Here is a 12562-nt window from a genome sequence, read left to right as displayed (position 1 = left end):
GAAAGCAATAATGATACAAGCAGCAGAGATATGGAAGGAAGTTAAATATACCCTGGCCTTTATGCAGGTAGAAGTTCATTAATAATTAAAAAGTGGCCAGAGGCCAGCCATGCTGTCCAGTCCCATTTTAATTGCAAGGTTAGGATGTGTTTTTGCTTTTCAGCCAACAAATCCTGCTCTTACTTAAAAGTTTCTCAGGTTTTACTTTCTTGGAAATTCAGTTTGGCCTTATTCTGAATTTTATACCCATAAGTTTTGCTTGAAAACTCAAAGAAATAAAAAATCCTATCTCTTTGTTATGTTATAGAGAAATTGGCTTCTGAATTTTATCATCAAGACAATTTGCTTAGTTGTGTGTGTATGTACATGTATGTGTGTGCACGTCTCTCTGTGTGTGTGATTGTGTTTGAAAGAATAATGCTATTAATGATCATATTTTGGATGTGTGCTCTGTACTAAGTATACTGTTAGGCATTTGATATGAGCAGTATCATTTTTAACCTTAACCATCTTATGACAGAAATACATGGCATCTTTTTTTTTAAGATGAGAATGTCAGGCACAGAAAAATTATACACATTGCGTAAGATCAGATGACAAGTAAGTTGGGAAGTTGAAATTTCCAATATCTGAAGTGTTCTGGCCCAGGTGCTGGCCAGGTTGTGTCCTCTGGTTCCCTGGGGCATAAAGGGACAGCAACAGTATGATTCTTTCCCCATCCCTCCCCCAGACTCTAGATTTGCTCTTCAGTCTAGGGTGCCTACTTACATCTTTTCTATAAAAAAAAAAGAAAAAGAAAACCTCTTAAAGCACATGTCATTTTAGAGTACAAGTCATGAAGAATAAACCACAAAATGTCACAATAAAACGTGCAAAGCATGTGGGAAGTGAGCATCAGCAGCTGTTTTCCCCACTAACTTTGCAGCTCTGTCTCCACGTTGACCTCACATCTGTTAGATTCAGAACGAAGAGGGGTCTGGAGCTGGAAGGAAACATTTTCAAAGTGTTCTCAGTGCCAAAAAGCCCTGGAAAAGCTTGGCTGAAGACACCAGCTAAACCTTGAAGAGTCTTCTCTCTTCTCACCCAGGGTGATGAACATTCAAGTGGAAAAGGACTCTGTTCACTTTTCTCTAGCCCTGTCATTTTACAGACACACCATACGAGTTAAGGAGCAGAGGTGGCATCCATTCCCCAACTACTAAGGTGGTGATAGCAGAGTCGAGACCAGAGCCCAAAATTTTGCTCAGGATTCAAAATTCTGTAATTGAAATCTTTGATAGCATCGGGTATCTTAGTCAGGGAAGGCATCAGGCATTAGAAGGTGACCCCACTCCAGCTTTGGCTGAAGAAGCCGAGGGGAACAATGCCTACAGGAAGTAGGAGCTGAGAGTGAGAGAACAGTGATGACTGAATCATGAGCCAAAATACCAAGTTATTAAAAATAGAGCTAACTTTTCCCTTCAATGCCACCCTAACTTTCACAGACATTTCCAAGCTGTCTTTAAGGATTGGATGTCAAGGGAAACAGAAGTTATTATTTTACTCTATTGCTACCTTCTTTAATGACTAATAACAGAAGATAATTAAAATGGGAGGGTCCAGAGGATGCCTCACTACTGGTCTACATGACACCTCGCTGTTTCAGTACTGTGACAGCACACCTATAGCCAGAAGCACTTTTATATGTAGCTCTTCATGATCATAAGTGAAGAAAATGGTTCTGCAAAACTGATTTTCCTGAGTGCAGATTTTCTAATTCCAGAGATAGGACCCAGAGCTTCTGTGTAGTTTGTCATTCTGTCTGTGGAACTTCAACCACAAAGCCCAATACTTTATATCTAAGTTTAAAGGATCTGTCAGCATGGGCACTGGAGGAAAAATATGTATAGGTTTACGGGCTATGTATTGTGTTTGTTCATGTCACTTCCCAAGACTTTACTTTCCTCATCAGCAAAATAGTAATATTTGTTTTACAGAACTAATAGGAGGAGTCAATGATTATTCTACCACTGTAGAAAATGGTTTGTATGTAATCAGTATTTGGAACATGTTAGGACTTGTTCCCTCCAATTCCCTGCGTAGACACTCAAAATATTCAAGAGGAACAAAAGGATCTATAATTAATTAAGACTAATGGTGATATCAGCAAAAATCCTTAAGCATGACTACACTCTGCTCTCTGATCAAACTTCTCCATGGCATTATCACTTGTTCCTCTTTTATGACTTCACATATTCCTATTGGCATAGAATAGGCACAATATGGCTCTTCATTTTCCCCAAGTCTCCCTGTTTATCTGTAATGGAAAATTCTTCAGGGCTAGTTTTGCCTCTACTAATTTTGAAATGCTGTGTGTGTGTGTGTGTGTGTGTGTGTGTGTGTGTGTGTGTGTGGTGTGTGTGTGTGTGTGAGTTGAAGAGATTATCAGTAGGCCTTTTTTTCTGAATATGTAGATTTGAGGAGTCATGCTCTTGAGCTTTAGAAATGGGAAACAGATAATGCATAAAGATAAGGATAAAGATATCTTTTATGGCTTGCATAAAGAAAGAAATGATCCTAAATGAAAGAATTTAGTAAATTGCCAAGACTGAATGTAATGAACTGGAACCACTTTTGCAAAGAAGGAATTTTTATATGCCAGCCCAGCCCCTTTCCTGAGAATTACCTATCCACTTACATGGATGAGCTCCTGTAACGAATAGCTCCTTTACTGCCCATACCAGATTGGAGCATAAATGCATACCTCCCCAATCTGGACTAATGGGACTTTCTTTTGAGAGTTTGGACCGAAGATGATCATTAGTTAATTTAAGAGTCTCGTTGGAAGATGATCTGGTGTTAGGACTGAGTCAGTGATGAATCCCATGTGGCAAGACGTACTATGAATAAGAGAAAAACACAGTAGGTACTTGGAAAGGAATAGAAAATAGTGACCCACAGCCATAGAAGACTGGTTGTCACTCTGTTGGATTTTTAAAACTGATTTTCCAGTTCCTCTTTCCTACTTTTTTTTTTCTTAGAGCCAAGGGTTGTGGAGTTCTATGAGAGACAGATGGATCCTTCCAACAAATTCTTGTCTTCACACATCTGAATCTATGTGCTCCTTGTATTTAAAGAAAAAAGAAGTCACTTTCTGAGGCACCGTCTTCTATGTGTTTGAGGTTACTATCTTGTCATTTGGTGTTGAGGTGAGGCATCTTATTGGAAAGGATAGCTTCCTTCCTGATCCAAGGACACAGAGCTTTGGTCAGAACAGATTTACAAAGAGTTCTTTACTCGAATTCACCTGCCATGACGTTTCATTTTCCCTTCATGCATAGGAATTCTTCTCAACTAAACCAGAGGCTTCTTCAAACAGGTGATTCTCCATCCAATACATGGTATTGTTGAATTTTTGAATGGTGTTTATGTAGCAAGGAAAAGGGAAAAAAGAAATCTTTCTACTTCAATAATTTTCCATTTGGGCAAAACTTCTCTAGGTCTCCATTTAGAAAATAAGCACATTTCTTTCTCTCTCTCTTTTTTTTTGTTGTAACTAATCTCTCTTCTTAGCTTTGTGTCAATGAGGAGATGGGTTTATTTAGTCAGTAATTTCTACTGCACAAAAATCTTGGGCCCAGATTGCCCTGCAAAAGCAATATGTTCTGTTTTATTTTTATATTACATTATATTTATTTTAATTGCATTCTCCATCTGGTCAAAGATGGCATTAGGCACAGTAAATGAAGAAAAGAAACAAAGAGCTACCTAGCCTTGATAATAACTGAGATTATTATCTAAAAAAATCACCTAGGGGCATGGGAACCTTCGCAGATGAAACAAATTCCACAGCTCTCAGGAGAGAACTCTAGAGAGACTGTAGAGAGGAAGAAAGATGAAGATAAATGGACTGAATCAGGATTTCTTGTGTCTCCTGCATGGCCTAGAGTAGACTTGTGCGCCCAGCCCATTGCTTCCATCAGCCCCAGGACAGTATGAGGAACAGTAGAAAGTGACACGTGAGACTCCCAAGCGATCCCCTGAGGACATAAATACATGAGTTCAATCAACTGTTTTATTAATACACTTTGAAAGAAACCCCCACAGAAGAGGTCATTTCTGCTCCTGTTGGGGGATGTTTCTACAAAGCACTGCGGACTACTGGAGGCTTTCCAAATGAAGCTGTTGTTAAAGCAATAGTTTAGTGTTGCAGAAAGCACATTCTCGACTCAGATGCCTGCAGTAGAAGGCAGGCGCCTCCCTGCCAGGTCAGGATGTTGCATGAGGGGTTATCAGGGATGCTGAGTGCTCGGTTCCTGCTTTTAAATGTGAACAAATTCTGGAACTGAAAGGGAGGGTTTGCACATGAAAGTTTGCCAAAAACAAGTGGGTGGTGACATTCCCGACTGTAATCTATTTCCCCTCCCACTCCTTGCAGTCTATCACTTAGGATATTTTATGTTTCCAAAAAACAAAAAACCATTTGAAATGGCTGAAGCAAATAATGGAATTTGTTGCTTTATATATGAAGGGATTTCAAGGTGTACAGCTTCAGGTGTAGTTTGAGGCACAGACTTACAGTGTTCCCAAGAGCTCCATAGAGATGAGAGCCTTTGAGGGTGTCAGGTGTTTTCTTCAGGCTAGTTCTAGGCTCAGATTCCAGAAATAATTTTACACCTCTGAATGTCAGAAGAGAGAAGAAGGGGAAGGAGAGGAGAGGAGAGAGAGATAGAGAGAGATAGAGAGAGAGATAGAGAGAGAGAGAGAGAGAGAGAGAGAGAGAGAGAGAGAGAGAGAGAGAGAGAGAGAGAGAGAGAGAGAGAAAGAGACAGAGACAGAGAGAGAGACAGAGACAGAGAGAGAGGGGGGAGAGAGAGAGTCAGATAAGTAGGAGAAAGAAGAGTGGGGAAGAAGGAGGAGGAGGAGGAAAGGGAAGAGGAGAGCAAGGAGAAGGAGGATGAGGAAGAGGAGGAGGCAGTGGAGAGAAGAGAAAGGGAATTTTACTAAGATGAAGGAAACATTTTCCCCTGGATCCCCTAAAAAGAGTCCTTCTGGCATTTTGCAGTCATGGACCATGTGCACTTCCCCAAAGCAAGGAAGGGATGTTGAGTTGATCAGAGTCCATTCCTGTATGTGAATAGTTCCTCTCCTTGGGGAGTAAGACTTTTTTCCAAGGGCAAGCTGGGTAGCTGTCATCCCAAAAGAGAAGGAAGTGACACAAGCAGCAGAGTCACAGGCACTGGCTTCAAAGTGCACAAGTGCCACAGATCCCAACACCTCATTCCCTCAGTGGGCCCTTCCTTCTGGCAGCTCTTACTATATATGCCAATTTCAGAGTATTTTGCAGAAAAGCAAAAGGATACATTTAACAACAAAAGGCAAAAGAGCAACTCCTGTTCATTAGGCCCTTTGTGCCCTATGAAGTTTCATAGAAACTGTCCATGAAATTGGGTGTTAGAACAAGAATGATGTCTTTGTAATTATAGTAAGGAACATGGTTCTAAACTTTTGCCAGCTGCTACGAGTATTTTCTGCAAGTGACTTCAAGTCCTGCTTCTTCTCCAAGGATTTACTATCACCTGACATGAGTTGCTTTGCCTGGTCTCTTCTGTCCCAACCAACCACTGAAGGATGGGTACAGATCCTTTTCTCAAATTGGGACTTATCTGCCATTCAGTTTTTCTCCAGGGCTTTCTGTGCCTCAGATCAAATCTAGACCTGAGTTTACATCCTTGTTAGGCTCCCCTTCCTTTTCATGCTTCTTAAAAAAAATACCTCCTCAATAAAGTTCACCACTGAATCTTTACCATGGGCTCTGTTTGCAGAAGCATCTGGTTTAAATCAGAGTCTACTTGGTAGAGAGGGGGAAAAAAACAAAGTAGAAAACAAACAGATGGAATGGGATTCACCTTGGTTCAAGGTAGGTTTGATGAAGCAAGGGTTATGAAAATTATAGAGTACTTGAATGAACGAGGGCCCCTTTGTTCGTGGGTCGCAGTCACGCTCGCTAAAGTGACTTAATGTAAAAGCCAAGATGTGTTTCACAAAACAAGAATGCCACAGTGGACCAAAGGCTGCAGACACACCTCAGTGGAAACCAGCCACAATGGCCCTCTCTCAACTGTGTACCTATGGAGAAATCACTCATGCCCCAGCTCTTCCACTCAGGAAGCTGGAATGGATGCCTCACCCCAACGTGTTGTCTCAACAGAAGGAATTTTGATTGATCCACTTACACCAAGTAAGTCCTGGACCAACTTTAGAGAGGAAGCAATGGCTTGGGGTTCAGGTAGGATAGCATAACCATATCCTGGAAGCCGGTCCTTGTGGCCAAGTGAATGACAAGACTTAGTTCTCCAAGACAGGTCATTGCCAGACACATTATAATCACCCATGACACTAATGAAAGTATCATGACTCTATTTCCCTGTCAGTGAGCTTCATTCTCCCCCTTATCAAACCAATTACTTTTTTCATAATTGCACAAGAGGCTTTATTCTGATCATCAACCCAGTCATTAATGATGGGGGGTATCATTCACTTAGTATTCTGACACTTCTGACTGGAAGGGAACAGAACAGGGATACTGAAAGATGTTGGTAGATTTAGTGCCCCAAACAATAAAACTACATTTAATGAGATTAATAAAGACTCTTTAATTAGGTTAATAATTTGGTAAAGATTTGGTAATGACATGAGTAATGAGAGAAATTTGATGTGATAATATGTAGTTAAGTCTAAGAATTTTATGTTAGTTAAAAGAAATCTAAAAAGTTCATGAGCTGGCTGTGACAAGACTTGGCTTCTAATAAAGGTTTTCCCATTGCAGGCCACACTTAGGAAATAAGGAGTGCAAATCCAAGCAGGAAGCAGGCAGTGTGGACAGTCCTTTTGCACTATGGGTATTCCAGACTATCATATTCCATTCCAGGCACTATACTTTAAAAGCCATAGAAACGTAATTTTAGGAAGTAAAAGAATGTAGATCCACTCATTGCCAGACAAACAGAGATTTGAGAATATAGTCCACAGATGTGTGGGTTGTATGGAAATGTAATCCTATGAGGAAATGAGAAGAAAGAAGGCTGAGGAGAAACTGAATAACTGTTCTGATATTCAATAAATTGTCATGTGGAAGACTAAATAAGGTTGATTGCTATTATGTAAGACAGTAAACACAGCATACCAGGTGTCTAGGAGAGAAACTGGGACAGATTTGTGCTAAGAAAGAATTTGCCAATGATTCAGTATGTTCTCTGTGATACAATACGTTTGCTCTCTAAGTAATAAGCCTGGAGTCTCGGGGAGTGTCCAAAAAGTGACAAGAGATTGGTGGCAATATTAGCTACCACTGATTCAACACTTGCTATGTGTCAAGTTCCATGTTTTAGACAAGTTCCATGTCATATGCAAGATCTCAAATCATCACAATAATCTTGTAAGACATGAAAAATACTACTAGTAGGATACAAATTACTTCTATACTACACATAGATACTCTGAGGTCTAAAGACCTTATACAACACTTTTAGGATTTAATTACTTGTAAGTAGGAGAATCTAAATTTGAATGGTTATCTGTTTAATTCCCAAATAGAGATGTAAGCAAGTAGATTCCCACTTCAGGAAATTGTATGAGGTTACTATTAAGGAATAATATAATAATTTTACTAATTTATTGAGACTCAATGTCTGTCTAGGATATGGTCCATGATTTCTGAGCTCTGTGCCAAATATCACATCCCATGATTCTATGGGCTTTGGATGAGGGAAATATTCATTCTCTACGGTTGAAATAAAAGATAATAGATGTATAAGCAAGGATTGGCCAGGTTAGGCTGCAGCTATAAGCAATCTCCAAATCACAATGGCCTAACTCAGTATCTCTAGGAGAGCCAGCCAAGGAGAAGTCCTATCTACCACACATTTTATCACACTACCAGGGTGTATGAACCCAGTACCCAGACAGAAAGCATGGGGACCTGTTTACTGTGTTATACCTCCTGCCTGAAGGACATACTTATCCCTTCCACACAAATTGCTAACTTGATGCACATAACTTTGCAAAGATGAAAACAATCATATCACAAGCCCAGAGGTGAAAAGTCACATAGATTTGGGATTAAACTAATGTCTTATAGTTTATAATTACATTGTAACTGGGATCATTAAGAATTCCTGAAGGAGGTTGTGAAAAGACAGTATAAGATTCATGCCCCCAAATCAGGGGCATGATAAATTCCACTGTTGATCTCATCATATCACACCAAATTGCCAGAAGATGAGTCAGATGAGTGGTTTTCATTTGGTGCCATGGGATGTTTCAGAACACCTATGAAAGGAACAAGTATTGTGGCTATGAGTCTCCTTTCTTTTCCTTCTTCAGTTTCTTTCATCTGTTTTATATGGTGTGAGGTATGTATGCAGTGGGGTGTGTGTGTGTGTGTGTGTGTGTGTGTGTGTGTGTGTGTGTGTGTGTGTGTGTGTTTGGAGTCTGACTTCCCAGCAACCATTTCATGCTTTCTAATTGCATCCTAGTTTCCATTTAGGGAATTCTTTCTTCCATATTGAATGCAATCTCTTTCCACCTACTATCACCTATATAGGCTCCTGCTTCCTGTTACAGGATCTCTCTCTTCCCATCCTTCTCTCTTTCCCTCTCTTTCTGTTTTTAAACCCTCATTACAAGAACAAAAGAAATGGTGAGAGTTCATTCATTTCCACTTGACTTGTTGCTACTTGTACATTCCAGGCCTTATAATTCCACACTCCCTTTAGTTACACAGAAACACCAATATCTGACCAACAATTTCCCTTCTGTCTTTACTTGTGTTTGGTTTCTCTTGACTACAACCAAATAACCCTAAGATTTATTTTTGTTTTGTTGTATTGTTTTTAAGCAGAGTTCTACTCCTAAAAATCATTAAAATTTGTACCCAATAATTTTAGATGTTGCTTCTAGTCTTTTGTTTTTAAGCTTATAACTCAGCAAGGAATTTTTGCTTTGTTTGTTTTTCTTATTTTGTAGAACTGGCATCTGACTGAATGCAAATGTCACCATCAACAGGAAACACAAAGCAAGCTGGGTCAGTAATATAGCTTGCTTAAAAGATAACACAATTTCTTTCTCCAATCTTCCTAGCCTGTGAAATTTAACTCTTTCTTAATATTCCAAGCATCCAAAAGCTTCCAGCCTCTCACCATTCTGAAGCTTTGTGACGTGACCTGGGACTCCCTGTTGAGCCTCACTCTCTTGTTTCTCTGTGATGGAGAAAAATATCATTGTCTCGTGTATTCACTGATGGAGAATGAAGTGCATTTTTTTGTTTCCTTTCTGGACAATGGTGACACCATTTTCCATGAATAATTTGTGTCATTCTGGCACCACCTCCTCCATCTTCCTGGCTGATATTTACGAGTTTAAATATGGCTAATGATATAACATGCCTGCCAGATGGCCAGTAGGAACTACCTGAGAAATATTTGAGCATCAGGCAAATGTTGAATTTTCTTGAATTAGTACTAATTTAAAGCCATTTTTAGAAGGTAATTTGATACTGGTGATTCATAAACAGTGAAAGAAGTAAACACAAGTGGACAACACAGACGACTGAAGCAAGGGAAAACTGATGGTGGACCATACATTTTTCTTAAAGCTCTCCCCCTCTCCCTGTTTGTTCTGTTTGGGACTCCTGATACCATGTAGGCTACAGACAGTGAACATGCAGTTCCTCTCTGATATACCCCAGTTCTAGGATCTGGATGCTTCTCCATACCATATATAGGAGCAGTCAGATCACTGTCATCTCCATCATCTCTGCTGCATCTCTCCTGTACATTATTCCTTTCTGATAGCTATGCCTCACACTATACGTTCTATGCCTCACACTACCACCGAAGAGTATGCATGTTGCTTCTACTTTCTGATGTGACTCCACTCAGCATGTCCACCTGTTTCAGCCATTTTTGCTTCCTTCACTCGATTGCCAATGTGCTACCTCTACTCCAATTCAACAGTCCAGTTTTACATTCAGTGAATTATATCTCTTTCTTTCTGAAAAATGGCATTCCTTCCTATTTTCCCAGAAAACAGCATAATTCCTGTGAGGAAGAACTGGGTAAAGAACATTACCTATAACTTGGAATTAAATTTTCTAATAATGATTGTTACTTTGCTTTGATTTCTACTTTTCAAAGTACTACTTGGCCTTAGCAAAGACAGCCATATTTCAAGGGCAATCAGCAAAGCACACCAACAGTACTTTGTGCATTCTAAGTGTCTGTTTCTGTTTGAACTATGATTGTGGAATGAGAGGAGTTTCTCAGTGGAAGGTCTCAGCTTCAGTGGGAGAGGGCACAGGAAGACAAACAGCAAATTATTCTCTACAAAATAAAAAATAAAGAGAAACCACACGCTGGCTCTGGATAAAGTGAAAGGGGTTTAAAGGCTTGTTTCTTTTCCATTGTGTACTACTTTTCCTTGCTGGTCGAGCTTACCTAGTTGGCATCACTATTACTATTCTCCCATCCACATGGGAATCTCTGGGAAATCCCAAGGAGCTATGTCTCATAGAAGTATGACCCATATCCCTAGCTATGAACACCTCTACCATTATACTGCACTTCTGAAGCACCACTGCAAAGGGAGCCCCAGGATCCATCTTCACAGACTTGTTTATTACTGCAAATGTGCCTAGAGAAACCAGTTATTTGAGGGGAATGCTCTCTGCCTACCCTCCTCAACTTCTTCAGTCCCTTAGCAGTCTTGAGACATCATTGTCAGGTACTGGGAATTCCAATGTCAGGCTGCCCCACCTGTAATACAGTCAGCATGACTATGTGTCTTCTGCATGTCTCACTCTGCCCGGAGTCTCCTACTCCACTCATCACCTATTCCCCTCCCTGTCTAGAACCTAGGACTGACCCTGCCCTTCAGAGAAAAGATTCATTTGCTATGTTCTTCCCTCTGGACAAGGAGATCTTTCACTGAAAAAGGAAAGGTGCTTTATTACTCTTGGAATTAAAATAATGAAAGATTTCTTGTAAAACTAGGAATTAAAATGCAGACAACACATGAGTCCTGTTCCCTTTTATTGGTCTTCAGAGATGAACCTGGGAATGGTTGTAAATATGTATTAGGATAGCTAGCTCCTGGCCTTCCCATATTGAAACTCCACTCACAGTCAAGCCAAGTGTCACTGTCTGACTTGTCTCCTGCAGCTCCCTCCCATCTCTCCCCTCTCTGCTCCTCACTTCCGTATCTCTACCCTGTGACAGTGACTTTGGCACTGGTATAGAAGCATTCTGAGGTGACACTGGCAGCATTATAATGTTATATCTCAATTACACTACTCTTTGGTGGATGCAGAAAGCAGACACAGCCCAAATCCAGCCTTAGAGTGCACTGCCACCTCCTGGAAAACCCTCTGTGCCTTAAGATCTTGGCTCTCAGGTGTCCATTGCTGCCAACCTGAACACAAGGACTTGGGCATGGCCTTTTTAGAGCCAAAGATCTGGACACACAGAGTCACAATCCATAGGCCCTTCAGATTTGAATACCAAGTCCCCAGAGGGTTTTTCATTGCCATCTTAATAAGTGAACGGGGCAGGGAGGTCACTGATATGGAAACTTACCCTGGTGACTCTTGACTTTCTCTCCCAAGGCTGGTAACAGATGCTTCTTCCTGGAAATCGGGAAATCCTTGCTCTTGGAATCTCTGGAAAAGTTGTCAACCTTATTTACACCAGGACAGGGTAGATGGAGGACACCAAACAGGGGTGACAGACAGGCAGACACAGGAGTGAAGAGAGCCCAGAGTTCCATAGCAATTGTTGACTGAGGTTACACCTTATAGGAAGATTGAGATAATAAAATAGCTATTTTAGGAATGCAATGAAGACCTAAGAGGCTTCATTTCCACTCAAGCTGAAGAGCAGTGATGGCATCTCAGGTACTGCTTTATGGATTGGAGCAGGTTACCTGTGGGTGTGGATCAGAAGAGCAAATCACCTGAGAAGAAATCAAAGTGCTCATGCTGAAAAATAATTTGGAGAACAGATTTCTCTATCAACAGTTTTCCCTGAAACTGTCCTTAAGACAACATATGCTTATTAATGGAACTAATTAATTGCCATTAATGAGTTGGTCACTTAAATTCTGTTTGAAATTGTGTCTCTGCATTGATAGCTTTTGTCTTTTGGAAGGGTGGGTAGGGACCATTTAAAAAATACAAAAACCTGATTATGTATACATTCTTTCTTAGAAAAATGTTGTTAACTAAAAACATCCATGAAGTCCCATCACTGTCTCACCAAAACCAATGTGATCTTAACAGCATTTAATTAAAGATGCCATTTGCAGCTAGACTTGATTTGCAACGGTGAGCATCCTGGCTATTTAAGTAGGAAGAGAGAGCTCCCTGGAATATATCAAATGACCAGAACCCTGGTTTTGGCACCTTCTAAGAATAGTCAAGGGGACTTTCCACTTCTCTCTTACTCCCTAGCCTCATATTGAAATCAGAGTTAAATGTTCATCCTTTAAAAGTCCCAGATTTGTACTATGTTATCTCTCATCTCTTTTG

The sequence above is a fragment of the Megascapheus bottae genome, chromosome 21, assembly GCF_031878675.1.
Source record: "Megascapheus bottae isolate mThoBot1 chromosome 21, mThoBot2.hap1, whole genome shotgun sequence".
In the NCBI taxonomy this organism is placed as follows: domain Eukaryota; kingdom Metazoa; phylum Chordata; class Mammalia; order Rodentia; family Geomyidae; genus Megascapheus; species Megascapheus bottae.
The sequence above is the reverse complement of the archived record's forward strand: the minus strand, read 5'-3'. Positions refer to the sequence as shown.